General features: G+C 30.0%; 7 non-coding genes across 7 annotated transcripts; all 7 read right to left on the minus strand.

Moving 5' to 3' along the window:
- Positions 1-11,964: 11,964 nt before the first annotated feature.
- On the minus strand, positions 11,965-12,038 carry Trnai-aau. The gene has a single exon. It is a non-coding gene; the product is annotated as a tRNA-Ile (tRNA).
- Positions 12,039-12,125: 87 nt separating this feature from the next.
- Trnai-aau lies at positions 12,126-12,199 on the minus strand. Its single transcript has one exon. It is a non-coding gene; the product is annotated as a tRNA-Ile (tRNA).
- An 87-nt stretch (positions 12,200-12,286) lies between these two features.
- Positions 12,287-12,360, minus strand: Trnai-aau. The gene has a single exon. It is a non-coding gene; the product is annotated as a tRNA-Ile (tRNA).
- An 87-nt stretch (positions 12,361-12,447) lies between these two features.
- Positions 12,448-12,521, minus strand: Trnai-aau. The gene has a single exon. It is a non-coding gene; the product is annotated as a tRNA-Ile (tRNA).
- An 87-nt stretch (positions 12,522-12,608) lies between these two features.
- Trnai-aau lies at positions 12,609-12,682 on the minus strand. The gene has a single exon. It is a non-coding gene; the product is annotated as a tRNA-Ile (tRNA).
- An 87-nt stretch (positions 12,683-12,769) lies between these two features.
- Positions 12,770-12,843, minus strand: Trnai-aau. Its single transcript has one exon. It is a non-coding gene; the product is annotated as a tRNA-Ile (tRNA).
- An 87-nt stretch (positions 12,844-12,930) lies between these two features.
- Trnai-aau lies at positions 12,931-13,004 on the minus strand. The gene has a single exon. It is a non-coding gene; the product is annotated as a tRNA-Ile (tRNA).
- Positions 13,005-13,298: the final 294 nt, after the last annotated feature.

Here is a 13,298-nt window from a genome sequence, read left to right on the forward strand (position 1 = left end):
AATTTATTCTTAAAAAGATTTTCGCATTTTGAAATTGCCTGAGGACCAAGCTATGGATTAGCATAATTAGCACTCGAGAATTCTTCTCACATTAGACGAATTGCATAAAAATTATGTAAATATTTAAATATCAAACAGAATTTGGTCATTTGTTCTGTGAATTAAAATTGAGAATGATAACTAGTTAATTTAGAAATTAGTGGTAATAGAATGTGGAAAAAATGAAATTTGATGAAATGCTGATTTTGATTCTCAGAGATTTGTTCTGAACAATGATTATTTTAACAACAATATTTGAAAGTAGAAGGAAAAAAATGTATAATCAGCCATCATCTTGATTCCTTTTGAAAATCCATAATAAAAGTAATTTCTTTCGTTATTAATTTTTTTGGTTGTTTATTTTACGAGAACTCAATATAATGTTTAAAACTTTGTTTTTAAATGTTTTATAAGATTATTGTTATTTTTAAGTTAGAATTAAATTTCTTTTATAAAAGCTGTCAACTGAACCTTTAACCTGGCAAAGATGTAAACAATAAAAAATAGTAAGTAAAAAAGTAAATTAAGTTCAAAAGAACAATTTTACAAGAAATGAGATCAATAAATAGTTATTCCAACTCTGTTGATCAATATTTCTGACGAATTACCAGATCCGGGTTTTATACAGACTATATATAACTGTCATCTGTATAATATACTGCATGATAATAGTGTTATTCCTGTCAAAAATATACACAGAAAATTTATATTTTGCATTGGTTGAATATAGATGAATGAAAACAAGACATTGGATTATTGTTTTCCCAATGGCTGCCCATTTTACCCCGCCAGTAGCGTGAAAAAGACTAGCTGGCAAATTTTTGAAAAACAGCAAAAACACATTTCAACAATGACGAATTAGCTGGGAGTTTAACTGAACATAGTCAGATTGTTGTTTGTTTGCTATGTGTAATTGTTATGATATAATTGACATAGTTTGCACAATATAATTGCTCAATTGTCAAATTTTGTGTATCAAGCCTTTACAGATTTTACTACTACACGTGAATTTAAAAAACATTTAACTTAGGATGTAGGATACTTGAAAAATATGTGAACTTATTGGATTTTAAGAACGTTAAAAGATAGTTGGTTAAGAATTTGAGGACTATCTATAACATTAACCGATCAACCGATTTTAATAATTAGAGAAACATCAAAACTGAAGGTTTAATCCACTGAAAAACTTATTTGATGATTGGAGACTGGTTAAATACACTAGTGGAAATTTAATGTTTTATTTTGCCCATCATAATTTGAAATGTTAAACTCACGGAACCTGAACAATGTTATACTATTCACAATAGAATTATACGAAAAATTCCAAATTGCAAATTTCTTTTCATATTTTTCTAAAGAAATGAATGTATTCAGATCCCATAGATAACAAGTTAAGCCAAGCATCAACTTTTGAATTACTCGAATTCTCAAATGCACAGAACCATAAAGGAAATGTGCAAAATATAATTGAGTTCTTTCACAGTGAAATATTGTTTATTTTGTTTAAAATTCAGCAACAATAATATTTAAAAAATTATGAATCACTCTGACGAATATGCTTTACAGTTATATAAAACAATAGCAGTGCAAAAGAACTAATTAGTTGCTATTAGTTAATTTTTCTTGTTGTATTATAATTTTTTTTAATCTTTAAGATATTTATAATATAAATATTTCAAAGATTAGAAAAATGGACAATTTACTGAAGATTTACTAAATGTTCATGTAAGACAGTCGTAAATATATTGTTGAATAAAAAAAATTAACAATACAACAAAATGAAGAATCATAGCATACCTATTATGCTAAATTTTTCATTTTGTTTATAACAAGTTCTTCTACAGGATAGCTTGTCAAAAGTCAATATGATTTATTGCATGATTCTAATCATTGTAAATGTCTAATATAAGACAAATTGTGATTTAAATTTAAACTTAGAAAATATATATTTAAAAAACTCATTTTTATCTAAAATCGATTTTTAATGTCTTACATAACAAAACAAGTCTTTTTTATTGAAAGCTTTGAAAAGAAATTTTATGATCGATTGCAATATATTCATTGAGGTTGACGACAAGATGAATATGAGAAAGAATGTGAAAATATCGAATTTAAAAAAAACAGTAGCCCCAATTTCATGCCCTTATTTATTTAATTAAAGTAAACTTATCATAATTTTCATTTGGTATACAAATAACTGGAACAAATTTTAAATATGTGATTCCAAACGTATACAATTTTTCATTTGTTACTAGTTACCTTATTGTTAGTGACATAAAGAAAAATAGTGACAGCATATTTTGAATTACTACAGGTACGATTTGCGCTAGAGTACGGTAGTTGCGGTTACCATAACAGCTAAACTATTCTGATTTTGAGATAAGGTCCAAAGGGAAAAGATGAAGTATGTTTCGACGCCCTATAGTCCAGTCATTTGGTCGTTTTGCCGGTACAGTACTCCGGGAATTCTGAAAATTGGTAATCTTGTAGATTTCGAGGTGCTCTTTACGAAAATCAAGTTTGCCACCTCAAATTTGAACGGCAAGTTGCCGCCATATTAAAAAATGGCGTCAAAAAACAGCTTTTTCAAAATATCTCCTTTATGGCTCATTCTACGATAAAGGTATCTATGTACGAATTAAACTAGAGAAAATTTCCTACAATTCTTTAGATAACCGTTTTTTGTAAAATTGATAGTTTGAGAGTACGGCCGCCTCAAAGTCTTTGCTGCTCTCGCCGTAGTATCAAATCTCTCCATATATGACAGCACTTTGAACTTGATCACATTCCTTCTAATGAATAAATATTTTCAATGTTAAATTAAGTGAATAAGATCTAGAAATAAAATAATTCAAATATTTTTCTGTTTTTTGCTGTTTTTTAATACTTCAAGCTACTTACTTATAGCTACTATGCCATAGGAGTGTTAAAAAATCAGCAAAAAAAACGAAAAATATTTGAATTATTTTATTTCTAGATCTTATTCGCTTAATTTAACATTAAAAATATTAATTATTAGAGAGAATGTGGTCAAGTTCGAAGTGCTGTCATATATGGAAGGATTTGATACTACGGAAAGAGCAGCAAAGACTTTGAGGCGGCCGTACTCTCAAACTATCAATTTTACAAAAAAAACGGTTTTCTAAGGAATTGTAGAAAATTTTATCTAGTTTAATTCGTACATAGATACTTTTATCGTAGAATCAGCCAGAAAGGAGATATTTTAAAAAAGCTGTTTTTTGACGCCATTTTTCCAATATGGCGGCAACTTGCCGTTCAAATTTGAGGTGGCAAAGTTGATTTTCGTAAAGAGCACCTCGAAATCTATAAGATTACCAATTTTCAGAATTCCCGGAGTACTGTACCGGCAACAGCCTTTTTTTGCACCAAATGACTGGACTACTACATTAACATGATCTGTACACCGCATCGCTTTTAAAGTGTCAAACAAAAAATAATTTTGGTTCGTTTTTTTAATACATAATATCTGTAACTTGTATACATATAGATCACTTTGTTATTTTGCTGTAAGTTGAACATTAGTAGTTAATTATCAGCAATTTTTGCATAGATAATTTAGCTCAGTCATAACGATGATTTGTTTTGGTAGTGTTCGTTTGGTACGGTTGTGACATGTGGTAGTTAGCCTTTTTCTTTTTGGGTGAAAATTAAACAGATAAAGAAATAATAACCTAACCTAATTTAGAAAAATTTAAAAAGATTTCAAAAAGATTTCTTGAAAAATTATATTTATAAGCTTTGTTAAAATAATTATGTTGTGTTTTATTTACATATTTTTGATAATAGAAGTCGTTATAAACCACTTTAGTTTTTATACCTATTATTTTGTAATATATTTTTATGTCTGTCCACACCCCCTGGATGGCTTTGACCCTCGCCCTTTTTTTGTATGATTTTATTTATCCATCTTATATAAAGACAGTACTTCAGTATTTTCACATAGACAAATGTTTAAACTATCGTTAATTCACTTTTTTCTCAGCTAACTGATAAATCGACAAAATTATTGCTGACGAAGAAAAGTGGTACGACAGTATCTAGCCTTTTCTACTATTCTTGTATTTTATTTAATATTTCTGAGTAAGGTGCATCACAATTAGCGAATATCACACAAGCGTGCATAAGAGTTTCAGTGTTTAGTAGGTCTTTATCATAAAGATATTCGAGCAATTTGAAAAAATTCCAAATTGCGAATTCCTCTTTCTCTTTCTGGATAATTTTCATCGAATAAGAATGAAAATGTTCAATTAGTTGGCTGTAAAAGTGATTATTACTTACTTTCTTGCTCTGACATGCGCATAAATTATTATCGCTCCCATGCGGAGCAAAATAACATATGAGTTCAACAAACACATCGTCGGATCCGAGCCAAGACACTTTCTCCACTGATACGAGCAGACTTTCTTAACAAACAACATGATCAGACTTTGAGAGCAAGGTGAAAGTCTATATCATATGAATATCATCGTAAATTAATAACAGATATTCAAAACGATATACATATACACGCATACACGCATGCATTAGATGTTAAGGATAATTAATTTTGATGTTGGTATATATGAATAAAATTGTGGAAGACAAAAGTATTTGATGTTTGAAAACTGGTTAACAACACTATTGAAAATTTAAATCAGTGGTGCATGGTATCGTGTCTAAGGCAAGTTGCTGGAACTTCTAACACAGTAATTTAAAATTTTTAAATGCTGTGAAAATTTTTCAAAGAAATCGCACTGTATAGCTGTTTTAGAGACGAAATATCAAACAGTTGAACAGTCTATCAGTTGAACATTATAAACCTTGGTACTGAACTCATAGAAATGTAAACAAAATTTGTAATTATTAATAAAATTTCTATAAAATATGTATCTGACAATTTGATGTGCATATGTCTAATGATCATTTTTGATCGCCAAATAATTTTTTTCATTTTATTTACTGTATCTTTAAAACCGCTCCCTTCCCAAAAATTTAACTAATACTTCAATATAATAGATATAATACGATAGATATGTTTTTTGAATCATTCAAATCGGCCGCTTGACATCGTGAACGAAAAATTGTATCCAAACATACAGTCATACATACTACATACATACATACATACACACACATTCATTTTTTCTAAGATATGCCAAAATGTTCATAGGGCATTGAAACGTAAAGATATATAAAAATAATAAAATTTTTAGCTTTATAACTCAAACTTTTTTAAAATTAGCCACTTGTCAAATTGCAAACTCACCAAAATTTTTATTTTAAGTATGGCTAGTTAGTAGTTCACCTTATTGAAATTTTAAATTTATTTTTATAATGTGCGTTTTCAGTTATGTCTATTTATCACCATAATTCTCCAGTTTTTAAATGTTACTTGTTTGAAGGAATCGTACAAACAAAATCGAATTTTTTTTTTCTTTGATGAGTTTTTTATATAAATTTATTTTGCAAACAATATCCTGATCCGTTATCCTTAAGCATAATATTTTCTTATTATATTTTCATTATTATTATTATATTTTCATCCAGAAAAACGTAAACTGTAATTTTATGCCATTATAAAGACATATGAATGAATTAGGGAACGAACAATTTTTTTTTACTGAAGTTGTGTTGATTAATCTGTGTCTTCAAAAAGAGTTAAAAATTATTATATCATACATATAAGTAACTATTCAATTCTCAATTAATTACAACTTTAGTGTTATGTGCTAGTGCCAATGATTAAATTAATTATTATTGATATACTTTTGCATGTTTTTAATGTATTCATATTAACTGATGATGACATAAAATTATAAATCGAAACGCTTAAAAAATACAGATTTTTTAATATTTTTTGTTTACTTGATGACCTAGTGTTATTAGAATGCATTCCAGTGATCGACTATTCTCTATCTGATGAAAATTTTTTCAGATTTTTTATCTAATACTAGTGAGTCCACAATAACTTCAATGGCTATTTTCACTTGATATTATAAAATATAATTAATGACATTACAAAAAATAGAAATATTTTGTCCGGCTAAGATTTCTCTTACAATTAGGTTGCTGATTTTGATCTATACTATTCTATGATAAAACATGTTCATGATCACATTGTCACGTCAATTTTTTTTTGTATAGGAATACAATGAGTATTGTATTCCTTCACTTTAAATGTCGATTATGATCTTTATGCTTTTGATCTGTATGACTTTGATTGTTACAATAATCTTATACATACCATCTTATCTGAGAAATAAGTGATGTATTGTGATCGATAGCGATTTTATCCATGGATTTGTGGAACGAATTGAAGTAATATTTGTAATTTGTGTATTGTTTTACGTAATAAGGAAAGATGCAGAAAATGTTTGCTTTTATATACAAAATTTAAATAATAATTATTACTTTTATATAGTTTTAAATTGCTGGGCATCACGTGGTTTAATATTTTGTTTTACGTTTTTTGACTGGACCCTAAAAAATCGTCTTGGCGGGATTTACATTATTTATTTTGTGATATATATTGATACTCAAATCTGCGAGTCATTACTCTCTCGCTTCGTTCTACACTCATTCCTTATAATAATTTGCAACTAATTACATTCATTTTTAACTTCCAGTAGGGTAAGTTCTAGTAACAGTAAAAAAAAATTGAAACAAAAAAATGCATATCTTTACATTTCAAAGGTTTCTGAACATTTTGGCATACCTTAGAAAATTTGATGTATGTGTGTGTGCGTGTGTGTGGTTCGTGTGAATACAATTTTTCGTCCATGTTTTTCAGTAGAGTAAGTTATAGTAATAGTAAAAAAAAAACTAGTGGGGTGTGTGGCATCGTGCCCTAAGGCAAATTGCTGGAAATTCTCGTACCATAACGAAATGTTCGAGGAATACTGAATATTTTCAAATACATTATTATAAATACTGTAACATTGTCTAATATTTATAAGAATTATATAAACTGAATTGCAAAGTTGAAATTATTTGTTTAAAGTATATTAGAACTATAGTCAGAATTAAAAATGAAATCTGAATTATTTTCGATATACAAAAAATTTAAAAAAAAATGAAAAAAAAGTTGAAACAAAAATGTTTTTTTCCAAAATCAATTATTTTGTTAAGACGAGCAGAAAGTTTTTTGAATCAATTAAATCGAGCGCTTAATTCTCTCAAAAACTGCCATTTTTTGTACATTTAACTCCGTATCTTCAAATTGGCTGGGCCTGTCTTTGAGAAAAACTAATAACCACTTCTCCCAATCATTACTAATTGAATGTTGTTTAGATCATTCAAATCGGATGCTCCGTTCTTTCAAAAACTCGATTTCTATTTTCTGCACTCTTTGCCATTTATCTACGTAACTGCTGGACCTGACTTTGCCAAAAACTAATCAGCACATCTCCTTATCAATAGGAATCGAATGTTTTTTGAACCATTCAAATCGGTTGATCCGTACGCCCGAAAACGTAGGCGAAAAATTGTTTCCATACATACATACACACACATCAATTTTTTCTGAAGTATGCCAAAATGATCAGAAACCTTCAAAACGTCGAGAAAGGTAAAAATTTTTAATTTCGATTTTCGGCCCATTACAATAACTTACCCTATGGGAAGTTAATTAAAAGAAAAAAATGTATATCTGTACATTTCAAAAGTTTCTGAACATTTTGGCATACCTTAGAAAAATTGATGTATGCGTGTGTGTAGTTCGTGTGGATACAATATTTCGTCCACGTTTTCGGGATCAACGGATTTAATTAATTCAAAAAGCATTCGTTTTTATTGATAAGGAGATTAGCTAATTAGTTTTTGGCAAAAGTCGGTCCAGCCGTTTAGGAGAATAGGAACAGGGTGCAGAAAATAGAAATCAAGTTTTTGAGAGAACAGATTTGGTTGGTTCAAAAATCATTCAATTCGTAAAAATGGGAAGAAGTGGAAATTAGCTTTTGGCAAATAGTCCATATTACATGATGTGAATACTAATACAAGAAGACATTATTAGTTTTATACTGGCTACGTCGAGCGCTACGACGCTAGAAGGCATGGTTAAAGTGATGAGGCAGGTACAGGAAAATCCTTCCAACATTGATGATAGCAACGTGGTTTTTTTTTTACTTGGCATTTCAGAGAGATTTTGAAGAGAGTTGCCAGTCTTCACATTATGCATATCCGATGCCTTACAGCTCTCGCCGTTTCGTAGATACGGAGCTAAAAGTGCAAAAAATTGTAGTTTTTGAGAAAACGAAGTTTCCGACTTTAATGATTTATAAAACATTTTTTTAGTTTTAAGATTTTTTTTTTATTACTTTGCGTTTTTTAAATATCAAAAATATAATTTGGATTTTAATTTCAATATTAGCTACAATTCTAATGCTGACTCATATACTTGAAACAAATTTATATGATTCTTAGAAATATGAGATATAGTCCTTTAATTATAACTCCGCCTGATCAAGTTTTGTTTATTTGCTTTTCATATAAACATATATAAACGTCGTCATCGATTTGATAAACTTATATTTGGTCTAAAAATACTTATGATGAAAGTTACAGTATTTATAATAATCTATTTGAAAGCATTTTATATTTTCATTCTAATATCATGCAGTAGTGATACCAATTTTTATTTGAAAATATATCAAAAATATGTTTTCAATTGAAAATAGCCCATTTCGGGCACTACGGTGTGAAATGGCAATGGGAAATCTGTCACACTATTCATCCCTGACCCTGATTCTAGCTGGAGTAAAATTCTGTCGCAATTGGTTCATTATTTTCAACTGTGGCTCTAAAATGTTATTTACAATTACGAAACCAAAGATTAAATGTACGAGAATAATAAAAAATAACAATAATAATCGAAAAATGGACACACTTTTGACATAGTCATAGGTTACACTTAAAACCTCATGACTTTCAAATTACTTGAGATAATTTTTTTCATGATGAATACAATCACACTGTTTAGGCTTGATGTTGAGTTCCGGGACACTCTGTGTATATATGTTGTATTTGTATATATATACATATTTAAATATCATATTATATTATATTCGCCAAGAATAACGGTAACTAAAATTTAATGACTGAATGAATTTTATGAGTCTTAATTAAACGCTAATAAAATAATATAAACCGAGTATGAAAGAACAGCTTTCCATATGAAAATAAAATTTCTATTACAATTGCTTTCAACATTTATTGCTACTGGACCATTAAATATGTTTTAATTAAAATATTAATATATTTCCATATATGTATACGCATTTGTATGAATTAAAATGTGCAACAACTATTATATTAACAAAACAAAACAGTTATAAAAATGTGTCTATTCATTTATTATCAAATCTGGTTTAGCGACGATTTCATGACATAAGTATTCAAAGACAAAATCTTTAAGAGCTAATATATTAATTTTATTATCTTATGAGATGAATATACAGAATTATTATCTCTACTATAAAATATATTTTCACTACACATAAATCAATGTGTTCATACGGGTATCCACTATTACAGTTTACAGTGAAATGAATAAAGAAAATGAAGAGAAAACTAAATTAGATTTCAAAATTTGATAAATCTTGCATACTTTTCAATTGGTTGTATATATAACATATATATAATACAAAATACCAATACTGCATTGAATAAAATGTTAAAGAGTCATATTTAAAAAATAGAATTAAATATTCTTTTGAAAAAATAAAATATAAATTAAACTAATGGTGCATGGCATCGTGCCTTAACAACACATTCCCGTAGCGCAATTTATAATTTCTTAAATCTCAGAAAGGAAAAAATTAGATTTTTCCTGTGAATTTTAATTTTTTTCATTGGTAACGTTCAAAAAATTTGAAATATTTGAATGTTAAAAAAATTAAATAAAAACGATTATTTTGGAAAGTATATTTTTTTTTGAAAAACTTGAAAATTTTTGATAATACTTATATTTTTTGAAAACTTAGAATTTTTCGAAAACTGAAATTTTCTGTTTTTTTTCAATATTTTGAAATCACTTGAAAGTTTTTGACACCCAATCAAGACGATTGATCCATACTATCAAGAATGTCGAAAACATTAGTTTGAACTATAATACATAAGTTAGCTTTAAACATTATAAATCTTGATACGGGGGAAATGTTTTTTAAATCATTGAAATCGCATGCTCCCTTTTCTTTGCCAAAAACTAATCAGCACGTCTTCTTATCAATAGAAATCAAATAATTTAAATCGGTTGATCCGTGCGCCCGAATATGTGGACGAAAAATTATACACACATACATTCATTTTTCTCAAAGTATGTCAAGTTGTTCAGAAACCTTTGTAACGTAAAGATATGCAAAGATTTTAATTTTCGATTTTATTGCGATTACTATAACCCTTCGAAAAATTAAATGATGAAGAAGCACGTTAATGGTGTACATGCGTTTCAGTATACCAAAGGCCAAATCGATTTCAAGCAGTAGTGATATCATATTTTTACTTGAATAAAATATGATCAAGTGAATCAAGGGCATTGATGTAATCTATTGATTAAAATGCATATATATCAAGCTACTGCTTGATATATATGCATCTCGTGCGGAAGAGACTCTAAGAAAGAGCAATTAGAACTACCTCGATAGTTTTGAGATGTGGCTCTGAAGAAGAAGTGGTAATGGGAATGATAGACGACGAGGGTAAGGAAATCATTTATTTGTGGTAGCTCTCGCACCATGGACCTGCCTTCATTTATTATATATGTATATGGTGTATGATATATGTTTGATATAAAACATAGTTATTATTAAAACATATAGTACAGTGTTATAAAAGTGAAAGGAGAAACACACAATACTGGTTTTGTTATCTTCAATCCACATATCTGCAACATATACATATATATATATATATATATATATATATATATACATATATATATGTGTATATATATATGTGTGTGTGTATATATATATATTCATTATAACTTGTACAAATGGTAAATTATATTGTTTTCATATTTTTGTAATACAATATAAAAGTATCATGCAATCGATAAATAAAGTTCCAAGTTTTGAACTGTTATGAATATGTTGTTACAATTATATTAGAAAAAATATCATAATATTTTAAGAGTGCATCAATGCAGAGCTTACCAATTTCATTTACAATTCTGTATTAATCATTTTGTGTTTTATTTACTTAATGTTAGTTAAAATAAGGTTTTTTGAGTTTTGTGTCAAGTTTGCTTTTTATGAAGATTACGAAAGTTTATTTTACTTAAAAATCACACTGACAAAATGACAAAACAAATGCAAAAACTCTATATTAAATCATTAGACAATGTATTGGAAGTGATAAATTTTTACAATTATTAAGGCTTCGAATAAAATACTTGGCCCATGAGAGGATCGCACCCGCGACCTTCACGTTATTAGCACGACGCTTTAACCAACTGAGCTAAGGGAGCGTCCATTAATCACGTGATGTTTTTAGTGGGAGGGGGGGTTTGACAAAAAATCACATAATATCACGTGGGGGAGGGGGGGTATAGTAAGATATCTCGTGTATTTATTTTATAACTGTTTTTTTTAAATCAAACATTTTCAAAAAAAATAATACTTCATTCAATAATTTTACAGTTTTTTCACATAACTTAATGGACGCCCCCTAATGGGCCTTGCGAAAGACTTTACAAGAGCAGTGAATGGACACGACATTGCTGCAAACACAGAACTTTTGCAATTATTAAGGCTCGAAATAAAATATTTGTCCCATAAGCGGATCGAAACCGCGACCTTCGCGTTATTAGCACGATGATATAACCAACCGATCTAATGGCCCTTGCGGAAGGTTTTACGAGAGCAGTGAATGCACACCACATTGCAAACAAAAAACACTTGCAATTATTAAAGCTCCGAATAAAATACTTGGCCCATGAGGGAATCGAACCCGCGACCTTCGCGTTATTAGCACGACGCTCTAACCAACTGAGCTAATGGGCCTTGGAGAAGGCTTTACAAGAGGACTAAATGGACACGGCATTGCAAACAAAGAACTTTTGCAATTATTAAGGCCCCGAATAAAATATTTGGCCCATGAGGGGATCGAACCCGCGACCTTCGCGTTATTAGCACGACGCTCTAACCAACTGAGCTAATGGGCCTTGCGCAATACTTTACAAGAGGACTAAATGGACATGACATTGGAAACAAAGAACTTTTGCAATTATTAAGGCTCCGAATAAAATATTTGGCCCATGAGGGGATCGAACCCGCGACCTTCGCGTTATTAGCACGACGCTCTAACCAACTGAGCTAATGGGCCTTGGAGAAGGCTTTACAAGAGGACTAAATGGACACGGCATTGCAAACAAAGAACTTTTGCGATTATTAAGGCCCCGAATAAAATATTTGGCCCATGAGGGGATCGAACCCGCGACCTTCGCGTTATTAGCACGACGCTCTAACCAACTGAGCTAATGGGCCTTGGAGAAGGCTTTACAAGAGGACTAAATGGACACGGCATTGCAAACAAAGAACTTTTGCAATTATTAAGGCCCCGAATAAAATATTTGGCCCATGAGGGGATCGAACCCGCGACCTTCGCGTTATTAGCACGACGCTCTAACCAACTGAGCTAATGGGCCTTGGAGAAGGCTTTACAAGAGGACTAAATGGACACGGCATTGCAAACAAAGAACTTTTGCAATTATTAAGGCCCCGAATAAAATATTTGGCCCATGAGGGGATCGAACCCGCGACCTTCGCGTTATTAGCACGACGCTCTAACCAACTGAGCTAATGGGCCTTGCGCAATACTTTACAAGAGGACTAAATGGACATGACATTGGAAACAAAGAACTTTTGCAATTATTAAGGCTCCGAATAAAATATTTGGCCCATGAGGGGATCGAACCCGCGACCTTCGCGTTATTAGCACGACGCTCTAACCAACTGAGCTAATGGGCCTTGAGTTTCCGTTTTTATTATGTGCTTTGATAAAATGATGAATGCGTAGCGATGATAGATTCACTTAAAACGCTATTCTTTCGTTATATCGTAACTGAGTACAAGTGGCCTTTTGGATTACAATTCCTATGTTCCTACCAATCATATATGTGTTCTAAATTCGACTGTTTGCAATTTGCGTAGAGTTTCTGGATTTTTTTTTGAAATCAGTTAAAAATAAATACACGTATTATCTTACCAGACACCCTCCCCTCCCTAGCGTGATATTTTGTGATTTTTGTCAAATTCCTTTCT

Source organism: Ctenocephalides felis, unplaced genomic scaffold (assembly GCF_003426905.1).
Source record: "Ctenocephalides felis isolate EL2017-DRISC unplaced genomic scaffold, ASM342690v1 CF-g0.4_SCAFFOLD_00845, whole genome shotgun sequence".
Classification (NCBI taxonomy): domain Eukaryota; kingdom Metazoa; phylum Arthropoda; class Insecta; order Siphonaptera; family Pulicidae; genus Ctenocephalides; species Ctenocephalides felis.